This window comes from Eptesicus fuscus, chromosome 1, assembly GCF_027574615.1.
Source record: "Eptesicus fuscus isolate TK198812 chromosome 1, DD_ASM_mEF_20220401, whole genome shotgun sequence".
NCBI lineage: Eukaryota > Metazoa > Chordata > Mammalia > Chiroptera > Vespertilionidae > Eptesicus > Eptesicus fuscus.
The window spans coordinates 56,760,991-56,783,834 of NC_072473.1; the positions used below are offsets into that span (position 1 = coordinate 56,760,991).

The window sequence follows — 22,844 nt, forward strand, 5'->3', positions numbered from 1 at the left end:
CAAGGCACTGAACAGAATTGTATTCACGATATTAATAACCTCCAATAAAGGTAACCACCAGAGAAAGACAAATTAGGGAATAGGAGTGGAAGAGGGAGAGTAAAAAGAAAGAACAACAACAACAAAAAAAGAGTGTGAATCTGAACTTGGGAAAAGAGCAGAAAGAAAAAAAAAAGAAAAGAAAAAAAAGGTAAGAGAGACAAGAATGATACTAAGAGAGAAAAGGGGAACAAACTATATATATGGGGAGTAAACTCCACTAGAACAACCACTATTCCCAGCAAATTCCTGCAACACGAGCCTAGAGATTAATATAAACTGCAACACCAACTAATATCAAGTGAGGCAAGGGAAAACAAAAGTAAACACCAAAGCAAACAAAAGAACCAACCAAACAAACAAAAAGAATAATCAAAAGACTCTCATAAAAAAGCATAAAAATTCAATCTAATTAACATTCAAGCAAACAACAACAAAAGGCCAGAGAGAAAAACAATTTTTTTTAAGGTAGCGTAGAGAGAGGTTTGTATGGATTTGGAGCAGGGGGTTGGGAATTAGATATATAATTAGGGTGAACTTTTAGCAGAGGGTAAACTGAAAAAGTAGGGAAAATCTAAAGCCAGAAAGGGTTAAGATAAACAGGAGACCAAAAGGGTAAAGGTTAGGAGGAGAGTGATGGCATAATGTTAGCTTTGAGATAGGGTAAAACGATTGTAAGGGAAAGATGCAAATAGAATGTAGCACACTAATCCCAAAATAAAAGAAAGAGAAAATCAAATGACATTTAAAAATAAAATAAAATAATAGTAATAATAATGCTGATTGAAAATAAAAATGTAATAAGTAAAAAGGTGAAAATCGAGTGAGGAAAAAGAAAAAAAAATTAGTTTCTTAAGTAAAAGATGCAAAAAATGAAAATAAAAAAATGAGAATAAAAAATTTAAAAAATTGAAAAAAGAATTTAAAATTAAAAAATAGGAAGACTAAAATGTGCAGTAGCGGCTGTCATTCACTTCCTCTATTATTCTGTTTGGTATGCCTGTTTCCCAGTCTGGGCGGTATTTCAGTTCAGCTTCGTTCCCCACGGCTCCTCAGTGTTGTAAGCCAGTCCTGCTTTTTAAGCCGGCCGTGTCTTAATTTCTCGTATTTATTTTTGATTACACCAGAGACAATTAGCGTTTCAGCCCCTGGGTGGCAGTGTTTCTGAATTGACTTCCGGGCCTCTCTAGCTTTTTTTTTTTTTTTTTTTTTTATATATATATATTTTATTGATTTTTTACAGAGAGGAAGAGAGAGGGATAGAGAGTTAGAAACATCGATGAGAGAGAAACATCGATCAGCTGCCTCTTGCACACCCCCTACTGGGGATGTGCCCGCAACCAAGGTACATGCCCTTGACCGGAATCGAACCCGGTACCTTTGAGTCTGCAGGCCGACGCTCTATACACTAAGCCAAACCGGTTTCGGCATAGCTTTTTTTTTTTTTTTCCCCCCTCTATGGCACTCACTACCGGTTTGTGGAGGTGTGCGCCTCAGAGCTTGTGGGGGTGTGCGCCTCAGAGCTGCCTCTCCGATGGTCACACCAAGCTCTGCTCCCCAGGTTCCGAAAAAAACAACTTCCCCCTGCAGTCTTTCAGGGTTTTTCCACCTGGGTTTTCCTATGTATTGGGCTTAGTAATCAGAGTCGGAAAGAGCCCAAGTGTGCAGACAGTGGGTCTGTGCACCAGACTGAGGATACTGCACTCCTTTGAAAATTCTTAGTCTGACCCTCCTCGTCAGATTAAAATGAGTTGCTTTTAAGAGGTCACTTCTCTTAGCAGCTCAGAGGACCCCCTTCCACATTCACGGATCACGGCAGTTCCAACTGCCGCCGATTTTTCTAGGCACAGACCTCCCGGTTCCTGCCGGTCCTGCGGTTCGCTCGCTTCCCTCACCCACCGGGGGGTTTGAAACCACACCTTATTTCAGGCGAAATCTGACCTTTCCGTGGTGCAGTGAAGAGTTCCTTTGAATCCGAATGTTTGCGCCGATAGGGGACCGGTGTTCTGGTGCTCGCAGCTGTTCAGTGTTTGCAGTTGTCGCGGAAAGTCAGGTTTCCAATAAAATCCTCCTTTCCTTGCAAGATGGCGAGGCCCCCGGTGAGCCCGCAGCTCCGGGAGGGGACCCAGCCCCTGTGGGTGCTGCCCGGTCAGTGGAACACTGCCCAGCACTCCCCCGCCTTCTCCTGGAGTTTAGCTGTCCCTTGGCTTGCCAACATACACTCCCCCGGCGAGCCTCTGCTGCTCCTTCTCTCCACCCCAGGACCAGACTCCAAACACGACTCTATTCAGTCGCCATTTTTTCTCTTTCTCGCCATTGATATTATTATTGCATTTAATTTGTAGATTGCTTTGGGTAGTATGGAGATTTTTTTAAAAAAATATATTTTATTGATTTTTTACAGAGAGAAAGAGAGAGGGATAGAGAGTTAGAAACATCGATGAGAGAGAAACATCGACCAGCTGCCTCCTGCACACCCCCCACCGGGGATGTGCCCGCAACCAATGTACATGCCCTTGACCGGAATCAAACCTGGGACCTTTCAGTCCGCAGACCGATGCTCTATCCACTGAGCCAGACCAGTTTCGTCACTATGGAGATTTTAACAATACTAACTCTTCCTGTCCATGAGCAAGGTATATGCTTCCATTCGTTTGTATCTTTTTCACTTTCTTCCTTTGATATCTTGTTGTTTTCCAAGTATATTTCATTTATCTCATTGCTTACATTTTTTCCTACATATTTTATTCTTTTTTATGCAATTAAATTTTATTAAATATGTTTTTATTGATTTTAGAGAGACAGAAACATTGTTGTGAGAGTAACACATAGATTGGCTGCCTCCTACATGCCCCCCCAGGGGGATCAAGCCTGCAACCCAGGCATGTGCCCTGACTGGGAGTTGAACTAGTGGTGTTTTGGTGCATGGGAGGACACTCAACCAACTGAGCTACACAGAGCAAGGCTCTTTGTCATGCAGTTTTAAGTGGGATTGTCTTAATTTGTCTTTCAGATAGTTTGTTATTGGTGTTTTAAAATACAACTAATTTTTGAAAATTAATTTTGTATATTGCTCATTTTGGCTGACTCTTTGTGTTTGTTCCTATGTTTTAGGTAGATCTGCTATGTATCACAGTCTTGGCTGAGGGACCTTATGTACAGTGGTTTAATCTCCTTGGTTTCCTGAGCTGGGTGGTCAGGGGCATCTCCTGAGTGGCTTGTATGTGCCCTCTTGCTGTAGTTGGGCCTTGATTGCTGTTGGCACATCAGTCAGTTGGATTTACCTTCAGGCTGACTGACTGAGGGCTGGCAAATGATCTGTTGTTTGGGGTCCGACACCCCCCACACACACACGCTGAGTCACTTTATCATGGTTCTGGTGCCAGCTGAGTCTGCTTTTTGGGTGTGTTGTTTGTGGAGCTGGTTGAGTGGTGCTCTGGTGTGGTCTGAAGCTGGCCACCAGATGTGTTGGTTCTGGAGCCTCTTGGGAGGAATTCTAGTGTAGGCTAAGGTCAGCTGCCACTTGTGTTGGGCTTGGGGTCTCTTGGTAGAAGCTACAAAGTCTGTTTTGTTGCCACTTGTGCTCGACTTGGAGGCACTTGGGAGAGACAGTTTTTTGAACTGGCTCATACTTGTGCTGGCTTGGAAGTCCCTTTCTGGCCACCATGATGTGAACTGAGGCCTGCTGTCACTTGTGTTGGGCTTCTGACTGCTTAGTTGTTGCTACATTCCAGGCCAAGACTGGCTGCCACTTGTGTCAGCTTTGTGGTCATCTGTTGGGAATTACAATGCAAGTTGAGACTTGGTGCTGTGCTTAGGGCACTTTTGTAAAATCTACAAGGTACACCAAGGTAGGCTGCTACCTGTTTTGGGTTTATGGATCTTTGAGAGATTTGGGGAAAGTCTGCAATGTGAGCCAAGTAAGGCTGCTATATGGAGGAGCTTCTGGAAGAAGCTCGGGCTGGGCTAGTGACTTGGGTGGGGTGGGGTCTCAGAATTACCAGCATTAGGTGAACAGCATTAGTTAGGTTAGTGGGCAGCATCAATTAAGCATACACCTGCACCTGGCTGTTTGAGTAGTAGAGCTCAACAAAGCAACAATGACTTCTACCAGCACTTCTAATCCTGGAGAGAGTTGCCCTCACCCTTGTCCCTCTAGACCTTGCTGTAAATATAGGCAATTTTGTTCCTCTCCAATATGTCTCTGGCTTTGTTTGAGCTGCTGCCCCTATGCTTAGAGTAAGTAGAGTTGTGAGTGTGTTGCGAGCCCTTTAAGAGCAGTTCTTCAATCCCTTTTGTCTTTCAAGGATGCATACCTGCTGGTTTTCATAGCCAAATGTTACAGGGACTCTTATTGGCCCTATTGTCCTGGGCTTGGATCCCTGCTGTAGTTGAGATATACCTCCCCACTTTTTTTTTTTTTTTTCTTTTTAATATATTTTATTGATTTTTTTACAGAGAGGAAGAGAGAGAGAGAGTTAGAAACATCGATGAGAAACATCAATCAGCTGCCTCTTGCACACCTCCTACTGGGGATGTGCCCGCAACCAAGGTACATGCCCTTGACTGGAATTGAACCTGGGACCCTTCAGTCTACAGGCCGATGCTCTATCCACTGAGCTAAACCGGTTAGGGCCCTCCCCACTTTTTAATCACCATACTGGGATTGTGTCCTACTCATGCTGTGTCTGCCTCTCCTATCAGTCTTGATATTCCTTTAATTCCTCAGTTATAGGAATTCTGTTCAACTAGTTTTCAGGTGGTTCTCAGTAATGGTTGTTCTACAGTTTAGTTGTAATTTTCATGTACTCGTGGGGGTAGGTGAGCACAGAGTTTACTTACTCCACCATCATTTAAGTAATTGCATAGACTGCTATAGACATCAGTAGTATTGTTGGGAAAGGGCAATAATCCATAATGGCGTGGGAGCAGATCTAGAAAAATGACTGATAGACCAACTACGTTTTTTCATATTTGGGTTTTAGGCATATATTTCTTTCTAAATGAGTGAAGTGAGCTTTTCCTGTCAAACAAAACAACTGATGGTATTTGTTGACCATTTAAAATTTGCAATTTCATACAAAATTTAGAACTTATGTAAAGTTGTATCCACTTGTGTGAGCTTCATAGCTTCCTAATACATAAGACTTCTCTGAAGGCATAAAAGGAGATTTTAATAATGTGATTTAAAAAATATTATTTAATGAAATATGCCAATATTTTGAAGATCTGCTTTACTCAGTGAACTGATATTTTCCAAAATAGCATATTGCAAAATCATGCATGAGTCAATTATCCATTAAATATGCAAGACATACCAATGGATTTTAATAAACAGGGTTTATGTTTTCAGATTCCTACATTTTAACTAATCTTTGAGAGATTGAGTTTTGGTATAGTATCAATGAAGAAAATCCATAATTATCTGAAGGGATATTAATATACTTCTCTATTTTTCAGTTGCATATCTTTTAGGTAAGACTTCATATATTTCAAACCAAACAAACATTTCATAATGGTTTGAATGCAGAAGCAGATATGTGATCTCAGTTATTAATCCAGACATTAAGGAGATTTGCAAAAATATATAAATTATATGTAAAACAATGTCACTCATCACTGAGGTTATTTGATTTTGAAAATAGTCATTTTTCTGAAAATTATGTTACATGTAATATTTATAAATGAATATTAAATGTTATAATTATTTCAATTGACCAATCATTAATTAAATTAACAATCAAATTACTTTTTAATTAATAACTATTTTTGGCTTACTTTCTAATATAGTAAACGAGTCAACTAAAATGCTTTAGGTCCGTGGTCGGCAAACTGCGGCTCGTGAGCCACATGCAGCTCTTTGGCCCCTTGAGTGTGGCTCTTCCACAAAATACCACGGCCTGGGCAAGTCTATTTTGAAGAAGTGGCATTAGAAGAAGTTTAAGTTTAAAAAATTTGGCTCTCAAAAGAAATTTCAATCGTTGTACTGTTGATATTTGGCTCTGTTGACTAATGAGTTTGCCGACCACTGCTTTAGGTTGTCAATAGTTTTCAGAGTGTAAACACTTTTAAAAGCTTGAAACCACTGGTCTGAAGTGCATGTTTGGGGGTAGGGAGCAGGGCAGATATGTGCCTGATGTGACCTGGCATTTAGAGGGATAATATCCAAATTGGTAGGTAGAATATTTCAGCAGGTAGTTTTGTTACTCAGACAGATATTATTAGCGTTGTGGTCCCCTGGTGCTTGGTTCAGATTGGATCAGGACCTGAACCAAAGGATTGCGGTACAGGGTAAGATTCCTATTCTAACAGGAATGGAGGCTAGTAATATAGAAGAAAACTGATTCTAAACTTTATATGGAGAGGCAAAAGATCCAGAATAGCCAACATAATATTGAAGAAGAACAATGTTTTAGGACTGACATTATCAGACTTCAAGACTTACTATAAAGCCACAGTAATTAAGATAACAGTGTTATCAGTAAAGGAATAGACAAATAGATCAATGGAATAGAATACATGAGCTTACTTTGGATTTAATTTGCTCTTCTTTTTCTACTTTTCCTAATGTAAAAACTTAGATTTAAAAAAAAAAATAAGAGGAACCAAGATGGCGGCATAGTTAAACAAGTAATCTGCTGCCTCACACAACAATTTCAAAAATACAACTAAAAGACAAAAACGTCTACCACCCAGAACCACGGGAAAGCTGGCTGAGTGGAAGATTTACAACTAAGAAGAGAAAGAAGCACAATCGCTGAAAAGCTGAGGTACGGAGGCAAGCGAATCGGGCCGGCGGCGGGCGGCTGGGTGCGCGGCTTTTCTTCAACCTGCAGGGAGACAAGCTCACGATCACTCTGAAATCCAGTTTCTGGGGACACTCGGGGGACCCAGGCACCTACGGGGAGAAGCTGGACTCTTGGCCATCGGGTCAGAAAGTGAGAGTGACTTTTTTGCAGTGGTGCGCCCAGCAATCATTGTTTACTGTGCTGGAGCGCGGGGCGCAGGGACTTGGAAACGTGGAAAGGCAGAGACGGCTGACGGCAGCCATCGCCGTTGGCCACGCCCCAGCCTAGTGACGCCCTGAGACCCCACCCAGCCCTGAGGCCCCGCCCTGAGACCCCGCCCCGCACATTCTACAAACCCGCCCCGGCTCCACACAGCGGCTTTTGCATATAAATGGCCTGTTCTGGAGCAGCTTAACCAACTGCAGCTCCAGTCAGACTGCTCCAAAACCGCCCAAGCAAAGGAGGAGAAAACTAGCCCTTGCTGTAGCTCCTGCTGGGGGACACACAGTACACAAGGGTACACCAAGAGTGTCCACCTCAAGTAACTGGGAGGCTGACCCGCTGAACCAATAGGACACCTAGTACACAAAACTACCCTACCAACTTAGGGAAGCAGAGAATATGAGAAGGCAAGGAAACAGATCACAAACCAAAGAAATGGAGGAGAACAAGCGACTGGACATAGAGTTCAAAACCACGGTTATAAGGTTTTTCAAGAATTTCATGGAAAAGGCCGATAAATTCAATGAGGACCAACTAGAAATTAAACATACACTGACTGAGATAAAAAATATTATACAGAGACCCAAAAGCAGACTAGAGGATTGCAAGAATCAACTCAAAGATTTGGAATACAAAGAGGCCAAGGACACTCTTCCAGAGAAGCATGAAGAGAAGAGAATTCAGAAAGTTGAAGATAGTGTAAGAAGCCTCTGGGACAACTTCAAGCGAACCAACATCAGAATTATGGGGGTACCAGAAGAAGAGAGAGAGCAAGATGCTGAAAACCTATTTGAAGAAATAATGAACGAAAACTTCCCCCACCTGATGAAAGAAATAGACTTACAAGTCCAGGAAGCGCACAGAACCCCAAACAAAAGGAATCCAAAGAGGACCACACCAAGACACATCATAATTAAAATGCCAAGAGCAAAAGACAAAGAGAGAATCTTACAAGCAGCAAGAGAAAAACAGTTAGTTACCTACAAGGGAGCTCCCATACGATTATCAGCTAATTTCTCAACAGAAACCATGCAGGCCAGACGGGAGTGGCAAGAAATATTCAAAGTGATGAATAGCAGGAACCTACAACCAAGACTACTCTACCCAGCAAAGTTATCATTCAGAATTGAAGGGCAGATAAAGAGCTTCACAGATAAGAAAAAGCTAAAGGAGTTCATCACCACCAAACCAGCATTATATGGAATGCTGAAAGGTATTCTTTAAAAAGAGGAAAAAGAAGAAGAAAGATAAAAATTATGAATAACAAATACATATCTATCAACAAGTGAATCTAAAAGTCAAGTGAATTAAAAATCTGAGGAACAGAATAAACTGGTGAACTTAATAGAATCAGGCATAGAATGGGAGTGGATTGATAATTCTCAGGGGGAAAGGGGTGTCTGTGTGGGGAGTATGGGAAGAGACTGGACAAAAATCATACACCTATGGATAAGGACAGCGGGGGGGGGGGAGGTAAGGGAAGAGGGGAGGGTAGGAACTGGGTGGTGGGGAGATATGTGGGGAAAAAGGAGAAACAATTGTAATCTGAACAATAAAGATTCATTAAAAAAAATGAAAAATAAAAAATAAGTTTTTTTTTTAATTGATTTTTAGATAGAGTAAAGGAGAGGGATAGAGAGATAGAAACATCAATGAGAGAGGAACATCATTGATCAGCTGCCTCCTGCATGCACCCCTAATGGGAAATGAGCCCGCAACCCAGTCATGTGCCCTGACTGGGAATCAAACCTGGAACCTCTTGGACCATGGGATGATGCTCAATCCACTGAGCCTTACTCACCAGGCGAAACTTAGATTTTTTAAAATTTTAGATCTTTTTTCTTTTCTAATAGATGCAATTCAGTGCTATAACTTTCCTTCTAAGCACTGTTTTTACTGTATCCTGCAATTTTTGTTATATTTTCATTTAGCTCAAAATGTATTTTAAATTCTCTTTAGATTTCTTCATTGATCCAAGTGCTAGTTAGATTGTCTTACTTAATCTTGCAAGTATTTGGGAATTTTCTAGTTATATTTATGTTCTTGACATCTAGTTTAATTCTATTGTGGTCTGAGAGTATACTTACAGGCCATAGTAGGACTCTTCTCATCTTTCTTTTTTAATTACTTTATTGATTAAGGTATCACATATTTGTCCTCAACCGCTCCCCCCCCATTCCCATCCCAAACCCCTCCACACGCATGCCCCCACCCCCCTGTTGTCCGTTATCACTGGTTAAGCTCATATGCAAGCACACAAGTCCTTTGGTTGATCTTTCTCCCTTATCACCACCCTCCCCTACCTTCCCTCTGAGGTCTGACAGTCTGATCGATGCTGTTCTTGTTCTTCAGTCTATGTTGTTCATCATTTCCCCTATATGAGTGAGCTCATGTGATACTAGAAATACACTTATGGGAACTGAAAATGAGACAAGCAATAATGGTTATGCTGAGAGGCAAATGAATCAGTCTATAGTGAGTTTCTTTCTTGGCCAACAGTTCTTTTGAGTCCCAATTTCTATGTCCAACAGTTCTTTATGTGTACATAACAGCAATGATATTTCAGTTCTTAATGGTGGACAAATGGTGGTAATGCAGGTCCGACCTTCTCTGGTTTGGTCCTGGGCAACCTGCAGTGACGCACATCTGCTGACTGCTATTATGGCAAGGCATCGTCAGTGTCTTCCATCTCTGGACTGTTTCTCTTCTGTCTTCATGGCTGGAGCACTCCTTTCAATTCCTCTCTGTTGCAGGAATCCACATGATCTGGGAGTTGTTTTCTGAAAATATACAAACATATTCTCAACCAAAAGTTAATAAAGGAATCTTTTCTATAGATTTGACTTGCGATCCTTTTTCATTTTTTGCCCAAATGATTTTCCTTTGGCTTGTTTTGACACCATGTATGTTTTACCAGGGTGTCTTGCTGTTAGCATTACAAATGAAAGTTAATTTTCTAAAGTAAAAATTTTCTAGATGTAATTTATTTACAGGATATTTTTCCTTACATTATATTCTTCTACTATCCCCCCATTTTTGGTTTAAATATTAGGAGGCTTTTGGAAATTTTATGCTGTAAAATTGATAGCTTTTAAATTTTACTTTTTTGCATTAAAATGTGACTGCTTTAGGTTCATTATATGTTACGCAATTTTACCATGAGATGAACTACCAATAAAAATTTTAGTTAGCTGAAACTGGTTTGGCTCAGTGGATAGAGCGTCGGTCTGCGGACTGAAAGGTCCCAGGTTCGATTCCAGTCAAGGGCATGTACATTGGTTGCGGGCACATCCCCGGTAGGGGGTGTGCAGGAGGCAGCTGGTTGATGTTTCTCTCTCATCGATGTTTCTAGCTCTCTATCCCTCTCCCTTCCTCTCTGTAAAAAAATCAATAAAATATATTAAAATTTTTTTTTTAGTTAACACTTTAGGAACAGCATTTTTGTCCAGTACAATAGATTTTTCTAGAATATTCGCTTATTTCGATTGGCCAATTTAAATTAGTCTGAAAACTTGACTACTATTTTACTGTCAAATTTAATACTCTAACAACCATTTTATTTTACCCTGTAAATATTAGTGGAAAGTATTATTTGCCTTCTTGAGTAGGCCCTGAGCATTCCTGGTGCTAGGCTGGATTTAGATATCAAAGACCCCAGTTCCCCGCATCATGGGTGCAAGATATCTCCATCAAGTCTTGGTGCAGTGAGAGGGTCTTCTTATCTTTTTCTCTGGTTCTCTCTGGTAAACTTCTAACTGGTGTTTCTATGTTTTCTTTTATTTATATTTTGTTTTGTTTTTTCAGCATCTAGGTTCTGCTCATATTTTGTTGGATTTATATACAAGAACTTTATTTTTTTGAAGTGCTATTATAAATTGTATTTTTGTTTCATTTCAAATTCCCATCATTAATAGCTGTATATAGGAATATGACTATTTTTTTTTGTTTTTGTTTTTTTTTTACAGAGAGGAAGTGAGAAGGATAGAAAGCTAGAAACATCGATGAGAGAGAAACATCGATCAGCTGCCTCCTGCACACCCCCTACTGGGGATGTGCCCGCAACCAAGGTACATGCCCTTGACCGGAATCAAACCTGGGACCTTTCAGTCTGCAGGCCGACGCTCTATCCACTGAGCCAAACTGGTTTTGGCAGGAATATGACTATTGTTTACTGACTATATTATGCAGCCTTGATGAGCTCACTTTTTAGTTCTTTGGTAGATTATTTGAGATTTTACACATGGACAATAATGTTTTCTCCCTTTCCAACATGTGTGCCTTACAATTGTATTTCTTGCTTTTTTGGTAGTTCTTCCAATACAATGTTGAATGGGGTAGAGAGGGAGGTCATATATCCTTCTTTCCAATCTGTATTAGCTGTAGGTCTTTCATAGATACCCTTATTAGAGTAAGTACTTCCCATTCTATTTGCAGTTTTTTGAGAATTTTTATCATGAAAGTAGGATTTTTCAAATGCCTTTTTCTAAATGCATTGAGATGATTGGTCCTCTTTGAAGTGTTGATACGAAATTTCATTGACTTTTTTTAATTAAACTTGCATTCCTTGAATGAAACCCACTAGATTGTGATATGTTATGTGTATTTTTATATTACTTTATTTGTTTCACTAACATTTGGTGACAATTTTTATATTTATGTTCATTAGAGATATTGATTCATAATTTTCTGGTAATGTTTTCTTTCTTGATTTGTGAACAGGGATTCATAATTGGAACATGTTATCTCTTCTTTAATGGAATTGATTGTGTAGAATTAGTATTATTTCTTTCTTGATTCTTGGGTGGAAGTCACCAGTGAAACCATCTAGGCCTGAAATTTTTAGGAAGTTTGTAACTTTCAGTTAAATTTATTTACTAGGTGTAGGGCTATTTGGGTTTTATTATTTATTTATTTATTTAAATCCTCACCCAAGGACATTTTTTTCCATTGATTTTAAGAGAGAGTGGAAGGGAGAGGGAAAGACAGAGAGAAATATTGATGTGAGAGAAACACATCGATTGGTTGCTTCCTGCACAACCCCCCACTAGGCCCGGGAAGGAGCTTGCAACCAAGATACGTGCCCTTGACCAGAATCGAACCTGGGACCCTTTGGTCCCAAGGCCGGCCTCTATGCACTGAGCCAAACCAGCTAGGGGTATTCAGGTTTTCTTGATCAAATTTGGGTAGTCTGTATCTTTCAACTAATTGTTCCACTTTCATGTAATTTATCAAATTTATGAGCATAGAGTTGTTTGTAGTATTTCTTCACTTTCCTCTTAATATCATTGGCTTCTCTCTCCCTCCATTTCTCCCTCCCCCTCTTTTTTTCTTTTTGTGGGCAGCTTGGCTACAGGTTTATCAATTATATCAATGTTTTTAAGAAACCAGCTTTTGGTTTTATTCAGTATTTATTTTGCTTCTGTTTTTATATTTGTTCTAGATCTTTATTATTATTTTTTCTTCTGTTTGCTTTAGATTTAATTTGTGCTTTTTTAGTTTTCTTTAGTGCAAGCTTTGGTTGCTGTTTTTAGGCCCTCCTTTCCTAATACATTTAATTAGAGGCCCGGTGCATGAAATTCGTGCATGGGTAGGGTCCCTAGGCCTGGCTGGCTATCAGGGCCAATCGGGGCTTTCCGCTTGCTAGCCAGGGCCTCCCTTCCCTGGCTGCCAGCTGCTGACCAGGGCTTTCCTTCATTCTGCACTGCACCCTGGTGGTCAGCACATGTCATAGCGAGCGATCAAACTCCCAGTCTTCTGGTCAAACTCCCGAGGGGACACTTTGCATATTAGCCTTTTATATATATATAGATGCTATAAATTTCCCTGTTGGTACTGCTTTAGCTGTATCCCACAGATTTCAATATATTACATTTTCAATTTTTTATATATTTTTATTTACAATGTTGTTTAAACTACTGTAGTTTTGCAGTATTTTTAAAAACGTAATGAGAGTTTATATACATACATATACATGATATAATTGACTTAGTTATTCATTCCAATCTTAGCTTGTATATATAAAATTCTTTTCTTTTTCTTTATTTTCTTTAATTTAAATTTATCTTTGTTGTTGAAAGTATTACAGAGAGAGAAACCAAGATGGCGGCATAGGTTAAACACCTAACCTGCAGCCGGGCACAACAACTTCAAAAATACAACTAGAGGTCAGAACGGACATCGTCCAGAACCACAGGAGAGCTGGCGGACTGAAATACCCACAGCTGGGGGGAAGGAGAAGGCCACGGGGACAGTCGGGGAAGCCGTAAAAGCCTGAGGTATGGAGAAACGGGCGGAGACACGAGCACACGCGCCTGCGGGGAGGATGGAACCGGAGAGGAGGGGGCGGCTGATGACCTGGCCGGAGTTCACTGGCAGGAAGGAGATAAAGGCTCCGGAGTGCGCTGAGCACAGGCTCCGATTGCACTGAACCCCATTTCGGGCGAAACCCTGGGAAACTCACTCACTTTCGCAACTCCGCCGCCCCCGCAGGCCGCCCGGCCCGGGACGCTGGGGACGCCGCCGCAGCGGCGGCGCCCGGAGCCCTGCGGCCTCCCAGCACCCGTCCCCGCCGCGCAGCCCCCGCGTGCCTGGTGCCGCGGGCCGCGCGCCCCGCACACCGGATGGAGGCCCGGGCGCCCTCTCCGTGCACCTCCCGGCGGCGCTAGACTTCAGTAGAGTTGACTGAATTCAAGGGATTAAGAAGTATAAATTGGGGGGACGCCGCGGCAGCGACGTCCGGAACGCGGCGATGGCGGTGCCTGGAGCTCGGCGGCCGCCCAGCGCCCGTCCCAGCCGCGCGGCCCTCGCGCGCCTGGTTCCGCGGGACGCGCGCACCACGCACTGGACGGAGGCCCGGGCGCCCTTTCCGTGCACCTCCTGGCGGCGCTAGACTTCAGTAGAGTTGACTGAAATGAAGGGATTAAGAGGTACGGATTGAGAAGTTTGAAAAAGATGGCGGCGGAGGTTAGGGGCTGTTCTGTTGCCTCGCACCAAGCGAAATCGGAGGGGATGAGGTGTGGAGGTGCGTGGGTCTGGCTGGTGGCGGGGGAGAGGGGCTTTTGTTCCAAACCTAGGGGAGATTGACTCTCCATCACCCTGAAACCCATCTTCTGGCGAACCCCGGGAGACCCAGATGCCTGCGGGGAGAGGCGGGACTCTTGCGGAGGTGCACCCAGCAATCAGTGTTTGCTGCGCTGGAGTGCGGAACGAGGGGACTTAGATACGTGGAAGGCAGAAGGACCAGACTCACAGCCATCGAGGCTCGCCGCACCATGGCCTGTGGGCGCCCTGAGACCCCGCCCCGCCCTGGGACCCGCCCCGCACGTTTTGAAGACCTGCCCCGCAAGTCTCGCGGGCACACCTGCACCCCAAGCAATGGCTTGTGCATGTGGGTGGTCTGCCCTCCGGCAGCGGACCAGATGATCTGCTGTTCTAGTCGGACTGCTCCAGGGCCACTCAGACAGGAGGAAGAAACTACAGTTTTTGCTGTAATCCTTGCTGAGTGCCTAAGGCAGTAGCTGATCTACACCCCATTGGAGACCCAGAAACGAGGGCATCTAGTGGTCTGTGGGAGATGACACCAGATTTCAACCACGTGCATAAGGGACACATTCAACGGGAATATTCAGTGAGCGCCAAAGCTTTGCTGCACCAAGACCCGGCCCATAAACGTGTCTCCTGCACAGCAACTCTTCCTTTATAGACAACGAGAGCGCCCCCAGTGACACCAACAACAATCAAGACTTAACTATACAAAGGAGGACCAAGATGGAGGCATAGGGCGGAAGCCTGATTGTTGCATACCACAACAACTTTGAGACTACGACAAGAGAGCAGAGCAGACACCATCCAAGACCACCATAGGGCTGGCTGAGTAGATGCTCTACAACTAGAATAAAAGAGGGGTATGTGGGATGATGCTGATGCCGGTGACCCAAAGACCACACTTTAAGAACTACGGCTCAGGCGACACAAAAGAACTATGGCTCAGGCGATACAACAGCGGCCTGGAACGTGCTCGGCGCAGTTCCCCCGGCAGTCTCCGGCTGAGGGGACGGCTCCACTGGCAGCCAAGCACGGACAGACGAACCCCTATGAGACATGGGGTGGGAGACTCCGCGCTTGCTGACCTCTGAGTCCGTCAAGAATCTCAACGCCCCGGAAGCGGCCAGGTGCGCATGCTCGGCGACCGGCCACCGATGCAGACCTAAGGGCCGACGCAGCGACGCCAGACTGGCCCACCGCCATGCACCGAGTGCACCGGAGCTTCGCCGAGCCGCCGCCCGACGAGTTCTGCAGCAGCCATACTGGAACTCTGGAAGGATGGCCAGGGGAATTGCTGAGGGGGGATTGACTGGCAGAAATTGGGATCGGGAAGACGGGGCCCCGCTGAGACCCGGGTGCGGGCGGGGTTGCGCGCCTCTGGGCTCGGGTGTGGTCACACGCCTCTGGGTATAAGTGAGGCCTCAAGTCCCTGGGTCTAGGTGAGGCCACATGCCCCTGGGTCCAGGTGAGGCCGGACTCCGGGTCCGGGTGAGGCCAAGTGCCCCTGGACCCGGATGACGCTGGATCCCGTGCCCGGGCGAGGCCAAGCGTCCCTGGGTCTGGGAGAGCCCACAGACCCCTGGGTCCAGGCGAGACCATGTGTCCCTGGATCCGGGTGAGGCCGCGTGCACCTAGGCCCGGGTGAGCCCAAGTGGCCCCGGGTCTGGGAGAGGCCAAGCGTCCCTGGGTCCGGGTGAGACCATGTGTCCCTGGATCCGGGTGAGGCCTCGTGCATCTAGGCCCGGGTGAGCCCAAGTGGCCCCGGGTCTGGGAGAGGCCAAGCATCCCTGAGTCCGGGTGAGACCATGTGTCCCTGGATCCGGGTGAGGCCTCGTGCACCTAGGCCCGGGTGAGCCCAAGTGGCCCTGGGTCTGGGAGAGGCCAAGCATCCCTGGGTCCGGGTGAGACCATGTGTCCCAGGATCCGGGTGAGGCCTCGTGCACCTAGGCCCGGGTGAGCCCAAGTGGCCCCGGGTCTGGGAGAGGCCAAGCATCCCTGAGTCCGGGTGAGACCATGTCTCCCTGGATCCGGATGAGGCCTCGTGCACCTAGGCCCGGGTGAGCCCAAGTGGCCCTGGGTCTGGGAGAGGCCAAGCGTCCCTGGGTCCGGGTGAGACCATGTGTCCCAGGATCCGGGTGAGGCCTCGTGCACCTAGGCCCGGGTGAGCCCAAGTGGCCCTGGGTCTGGGAGAGGCCAAGCATCCCTGAGTCCGGGTGAGACCATGTGTCCCTGGATCCGGGTGAGGCCTCGTGCACCTAGGCCCGGGTGAGCCCAAGTGGCCCTGGGTCTGGGAGAGGCCAAGCGTCCCTGGGTCCAGGAGAGACCATGTGTCCCTAGAACCAGGTGAGGCCTTGTGCAACTAAGCCCGGGTGAGGCCACGTGCCCCTGGGTCTGGGAGAGGCCAAGCGTCCCTGGGTACGGGTAAAGCCAGATCCTGGGTCCGGGTGAGGCCATGCGCCCCTGGATCCATCCGGGTGAGGCTGGGTCCCAGGCCCGGGTGAGACCACGTGCCCCTTGGGTATGGGTGAGGCCACGTGCCCCTTAGTCCGGGTGACGCCGTGCCCCTGGGTTCGGCCGAGACCAAACCAGAGGGAGTCGGACCTCCGTTACCACCATTTGTCCACCATCCAGAGCTGAGGGGTCAGTGCTGACATGTACACATAAGGAACTACTGGACATCGAAATTGGGTCTCAAAAGAACTGTTGGTCCAGGGGGAAGCTCGCTACAGATTGATTCATTTGCCTGTCAGCATAAATATTATTGCTCGTCTCACATTCAGTTCTTATTAGTATATATCTAGTGACATTTGATCTCGTTCATCTAGAGGAAATGATGAACAACATAGACTGAGGAACAAGAACAGAACCAAAAGCAAGGAGGCATCGATCGGACTATCGGGCCTCAGAGGGGGGATAGAAGAGGGTAGGGGGGGGGGGGGGGGGGGGGAGAGTTCAACCAAAGGACCTGTATGCATGCATATAAGCCTATCCAACGGTTAAGTTCAACAGGGGATTGGGGCATGCGTGGGGAGAGGGGTGGGATGGGAATGGGGGGATGAGGACAAATATGTGACACCTTAATCAATAAAGAAATTTAAAAAAAAAAGATATATGCACGCCATGGTCATTGCAGCATTATTTATAATAGACAATATATGGAAACAATCTAAGTGCCCATCAAAGGATGAATGGATACAAAAATTTGATACAAATTTCATCTCATGATTTCCAAGGTTTTGTTTTCATATCTTTTCCATTTGTTGTCTATTATAAATGGTGCTTCAAGGAACATGGCGTGCATATATCTTTTCGAATTCATATTTTTATTTCCCTTGAATAAATACCCAGAAGTGAGAAAAAAAAAAAAAAAAAAGAAAGTATTACAGATGTCCCCTTTCCCCCATTGAACCCTTCCACCCTGTCCCCACCCCTAAGCCTTCACCAAGCTATTGTCTGTGTCCTTGGTCTATGCATATCCTACATAATAAAAGCCTAGTATGCTAAGTGTCTGGTCATTCATTCAACCAATCAAAGCATAATATGCTAATGATATGCTAAGGCTGCTCAACCACTTGCTATGATGTGCACTAACCACCAGGGGGCAGACACTCGACCGGTCAACCAGTCACTATGGTGTGCACTGACCACCAGGGGCAGATGCTCTGACCGGTCAGTTAGCTTGCTGCTGGGGTCCAACTGATTGGGACTGAGTGAGATGGCTGGACATGCTCTGGAGCCCTCCTGCGGTCCCTATCTGGCTTACCAACCTCCCGTGTCCCTCCCCAGCCCCAACCATGCACTGGTGGGGTCCCTCGTCCTGGCCTGTGCCCTCTTGCAATCCGGGACCCCCTCAGGGGATATTGGAGAGCCTGTTTTGACCCGATCCCGCAAGCCAGGTTGAGGGACCCCACTGGTGCACGAATTCGTGCACCAGGCCTCTAGTATGCCTATAAGCTCCCCGATTAAACTTCGAGACAGCATGGAGGAACCTGGAGAATATTATGCTAAGCAAAACAAGCCAGTCAGAGAAAGACAAGTGTCTCATGATCTCACTCATATGTGAAATCTAATGAACAAAATAAACTGATGAACAAAATAGATCCAGAGACATAGAAGCGTGGAACAGACTGACACATCTCAGAGGTGAGTAGAGGGGGGAGAGATTTCATTGTCTTTTAGTTGAATCCATGCTGTAATTTCCCTTGAAATCTTTCTTGTTGATCTATGTGTTTATTTAGAAATTTGTTGTTTAATTTTCAATTACTTGGAAGTTTTTTTGTTGAATTCATTGGGGTGACACTGGTTAACAAAATTACACGGTTTCAGGTGCATAGTTGTACAAGTCATCTTTATACTGTATTGTGTGTTCACTACCCAAAGTAAAGTAGTAAGTTTTGGATAGCTCTCTGTTGTTGCTTTGTAGTTTAATTTTATGTTCTGAGAATGCCCTTTAGAGATCAAACCACAACCTAGGCATGTGCCCTGACCAGGATTCAAACCAGTGACCTCTTAGTTCATGGGTCTGTGCTCAACCATTGAGCCACCCCAGCCTGGCAATAAAAACATCTTTTTCTTTTTCTTTTTTTTATTGTTTAAAGTATTACAAATAGTAGTACATATGTCTCCTTTTTTTCCCCCCCAATTGACCTTCCCCCAGCCTCCCCTACCCCCCAGCACATGCCCTCACCCCCTTTCCAGTGTCTTGCATCCACTGGTTTTGCTTATATGCATGCATACAAATCCTTTGGTTGGTCTCTTACCCCCCTCCCCCAACTCTCCCCAGCCTTTCCACTGTAGTTTGACAGTCTGTTCGATGCTTCTCTGCCTCTGTATGTATTTTTGTTCATCAGTTTATAATGTTTTTTATTATCCATAAATGAGTGAGATCATGTGGTATTTTTCTTTCACTGACTGGCTTATTTCACTTAGCATAATGCTCTCCAGTTCCATACATGCTATTGCAAATGGTAAAAGTTCCTTCTTTTTTATAGCAGCAAAGTATTCCATTGTGTAGATGTACCACAGTTTTTTAAAAAAATTAAAACATATAAAAAAGACAGATATACTAGCTGTGAATTCTATTAGTCTTTTTTTGTGTTAATTTTTCCTCATTATTGAAAGTTAGTTTTTCTGGATATAAGATTCTTGGTTGTCATGTTTTTGCTTTAAGTACTTTCAATATAGTGTGTGTGTATTGTTTCTAGTGTCTGTAGTTTCTCATGAGAAGCCACCAATAAAGGTTCTTGGGATCTTTTGTATTTGATATGTTGCTTTTCTCTTGCTGTTCTCATAATTTTTCTCTGTTGAAAATAACAAAGCATTAATGAAATATATAAAAGAAGAGCGACATGAGTAGGGATAAATATTATATCCATGAATCAGAAGATTCAGTAAGATATTTGTGATAGTGTGATTTATAAGAAATATATAATGGGTCACTCAGATGACCAAGATAATATTTCTCATATATATTTGGTCTTTGTCCACAATTCCTGGCTTACAGATCCTGGAAATCTTGGAATTTTATGCATCCAGAGCAGTAAAGTTGTCTTTTGTTATGTTAAAGAAGCAACTTTTAGGGAGTGTACCTAAGGATGGGGGCTGGTTGCCATGAGACCCAACTATATGAATAGAGGAAAGGAACTTTCAGTCCATCACCAACCTCTGGAGGAGGAAAAAGGACTGAAGATTAAATCAGTCACCAAAGGCCCTTGAGTTAATCATGCTCTCCCCCATCCTACCCTCCCCCCAAATGAAGTCTCCTTAAAAGCACAAGTGGCTGGGGTTTGGAGAACTTTTGGGTTGGTGAACACATGACAATGTTGGGAGAATATGTGCCTGGAGAGGGAATGCAAGATCCATACCACTTGCCACATAATCTTTCTCTCTGCATTTCTTCCATCTGGCTTTTTCTGAGTTACATTCTTTTAAAAATAAACTAGTGATCTAGTAACATGTTTCTCTGAGATCGATGAGCTGTTCTAGCAAATTAATAGAACCCAAGGAGGGGTTTGTGGGTACCTCCGATTTATAGCCAGGAGATCAGAAATACAGGTGACAACCTGACTTTCTATTGGCATACTGAGTTGGAGGGCTCCTTGGAACCTCCAATCTGTGACCCGTGGGTCAGAAGCACAGGTAACCTGGTGTCTGAAGTGTTTGTGTGTGTTTGAGCTTAGTCTTAGAGGATTGAACCCTTAACCTTTGAAATGTTATGCTATTTTTAGATAGATTGTGTGAGAATTGAGTTTCTCGGATACCTTGTGGGTGTCTGATAATTGTTTGTTGGTGTGAGGAATCCCCCCCATGGAACCCAATTTAATAGAAAATCTCTCCAATTTCATCTATAGATTGAGTATCATCTAAACCAGTGATGGCGAACCTATGACACGCGTGTCAGCACTGACACGCATAGCCATTTCCGATGACACGCGGCTGCTGAGGCGGCCGCATGCCGAGGATGAAACATTTGCTGCTCCTGAGGATGAAACATTTGCGAAATAATGTTTTTTTCCTCAAAGTGACACACTACCCGAGTTATGCTCAGTTTTTTGGCGATGTTTGACACACCAAGCTCAAAAGGTTGCCCATCACTGATCTAAACCAAAATCTCACCAACCTCTTTTTGGATACTGACCAGCTTATTCTAATACTTATATAAAAATGCAAAGAAATTAGCATAACCAAAACAGCTTTGAAGACATAAAATATAAAAAGTTTAAAAACTCACACTACCTGATTTATACACTTATAAAGATGGGTTAATCAAAACTATGTGGTATTGGTGAAAGAAATACAAAGATCAGGCGCTATCTTGAAGGGGAAAGTGGATGTTATCGGACACCTGAAAAGCCCGGGGAATCTACAACTACGGCACCCACCAAGCAGTTGCGAACACGAGAACATCGGTCCCTAAGTAGCCGATTCAGGGGAGCTCTACAATCCACCACAGAAAGGTCAGATTTTGCCTGGGATAAGGTGAGGTCTCTGGTCTTGGCAGGAGAGAGAAACGCGCACGCAGGAGCTGGAGGACCGGGGGAAGTCTGCACCTAGGAAAATCCATGGCTGTTGAGCTGGCGTGATCTGTGAATGTGGAAGGGGGTCTGCAGAGCTGCTAACAGAAGGGAACTCTAAAAAGCAACTCTTTTTAATCTGGGCGCAAAAGGACACCCTAAAAATTTTAAAAGTGTCCCGGCTGCTTAGACCCAAGGGGAAAAAAAACTGCACAGACTTGCTTGCAGCCCTGGAGTTCGCACACTTACTCTGGCTCTTTTTTTTTTCTTCTTTTTCCTCTTTAAATCCTTGCTTCTGATTACTAAGCCCAATACATAGGATCACCCAATTGGGGTCACTCTAAGAGACTGCAGGGAAAGTTGTTTTTCTGGAACGTGGGGATCAGAGCGGGAAATAACCATCAGAGAACCAGCTCTGGGGCAACCCACTCCAACAAACCGGTATTAAGTGCCACAGGGAAAACAAATCTAAACACTAGCTACAGAGGACCTATAGACCCAGAGGTCAATCTGGAAACACTGCCACCCAGGGGTTGAATCAAATTGACTCTTGTGTGAAAACAAATAAAGGAAAATAAGAACTAGAGACGTACTGCCTACTTAAAAATCAGGACTGGCTTACAACACTGAGGAGCAGTGGAACACAGGGAACTTCAAAACTGTCCTGACTAGGAAACAGGCATGCCAAACAGAACAGTAGAGGAAGTTAATGACCTTCACTACTACACATTTTTATTTTTTCATCTTTTAATAAATGAATTTTTTTTCCTCACTTGATTTTACCTTTTTAATTATAACATTTTTATTTTCAATCACTATTATTACTACTACTGTTTTACCTTTTTTTTAAAAAAAAAGTGTCATTTTATTTTCTCTTTACTTTACTTTGGGATTAGTGTTCTACATTCTATTTTCATCTTTCCTTTAGCATCATTTTACTGTATCTCAACTTTACCTTTATGCCAACCTCTCTTCCTCACTTTCCCCCTTTTGTTGTCCTGTTTCTCTTACGCTACTCCTGCTTTAGATTTTTCCTATTCCTTCTTTTTACACCCTGTTAAAATTTCACCCTACCTATATATTTAACTAGAAGCCCAGTGCACGAAATTCATGCACAGAGGGGGGTTGTCCCGCAGCCCAGCCTGTACCCTCTCCAATCTGGGACCCCTTTCACAATCCAGGACTGCTGGCTCCCAACTGCTTGCCTGCCTGCCTTCCTGATTATCCCTAACCGCTTCTGCCTGCCAGCCTGATCACCCCTAACCACTCTGCTGCCAGCCTGGTTGATGCTTAACTGCTCTCCTGCCAGCCTGTTTGCCCCCAACTTCCCTCCTCTGCTGGCCTGGTCACCCCTAACTGCCCTCTCCTGCAGGGTTGATCACCTCCAACTGCCCTCCCTTGCAAGCCTGGTCCCTCTCAACTGCCCTCCCTTGCAGGCCTGGTCCCTCACAACTGCCCTCCCTTGCAGGCCTCCTAACTGCCCTCTCCTGCTGGCAATCTTGTGGTGGCCATCTTGTGTCCACATGGGGGCAGGATCTTTGACCACATGGGGGCAGCCATCTTGTGTGTTGGAGTGATGATCAATCTGCATATTACTCTTTTATTAGATAGGATAGAGGCCTGGTGCAGGGGTGGGGGCCAGCTGGTTTGCCCTGAAGGGTGTCCCGGATCAGATGGGAGTTCCCTTGGGGTGTGGGGCGGCCTGAGCGAGGGGCCTGTTGTGGTTTGCAGGCCCGCC

General features: G+C 44.5%; 1 long non-coding RNA gene across 2 annotated transcripts in view; it reads left to right on the top strand.

Annotated features, from left to right (window-relative positions):
• LOC114229312 (uncharacterized) overlaps positions 1–22,844 on the top strand; it is a 54,717-nt gene that overhangs the window by 22,162 nt on the left and 9,711 nt on the right. The window contains exon 3 of one of the 2 annotated variants that reach the window (XR_008556604.1): positions 6,621–6,809. The exons of the other annotated variant lie outside the window; for it this stretch is intronic. This is a non-coding gene — a long non-coding RNA (uncharacterized LOC114229312). The remainder of the gene's footprint in view (positions 1–6,620; positions 6,810–22,844) is intronic. 2 annotated transcript variants of the gene reach the window in all.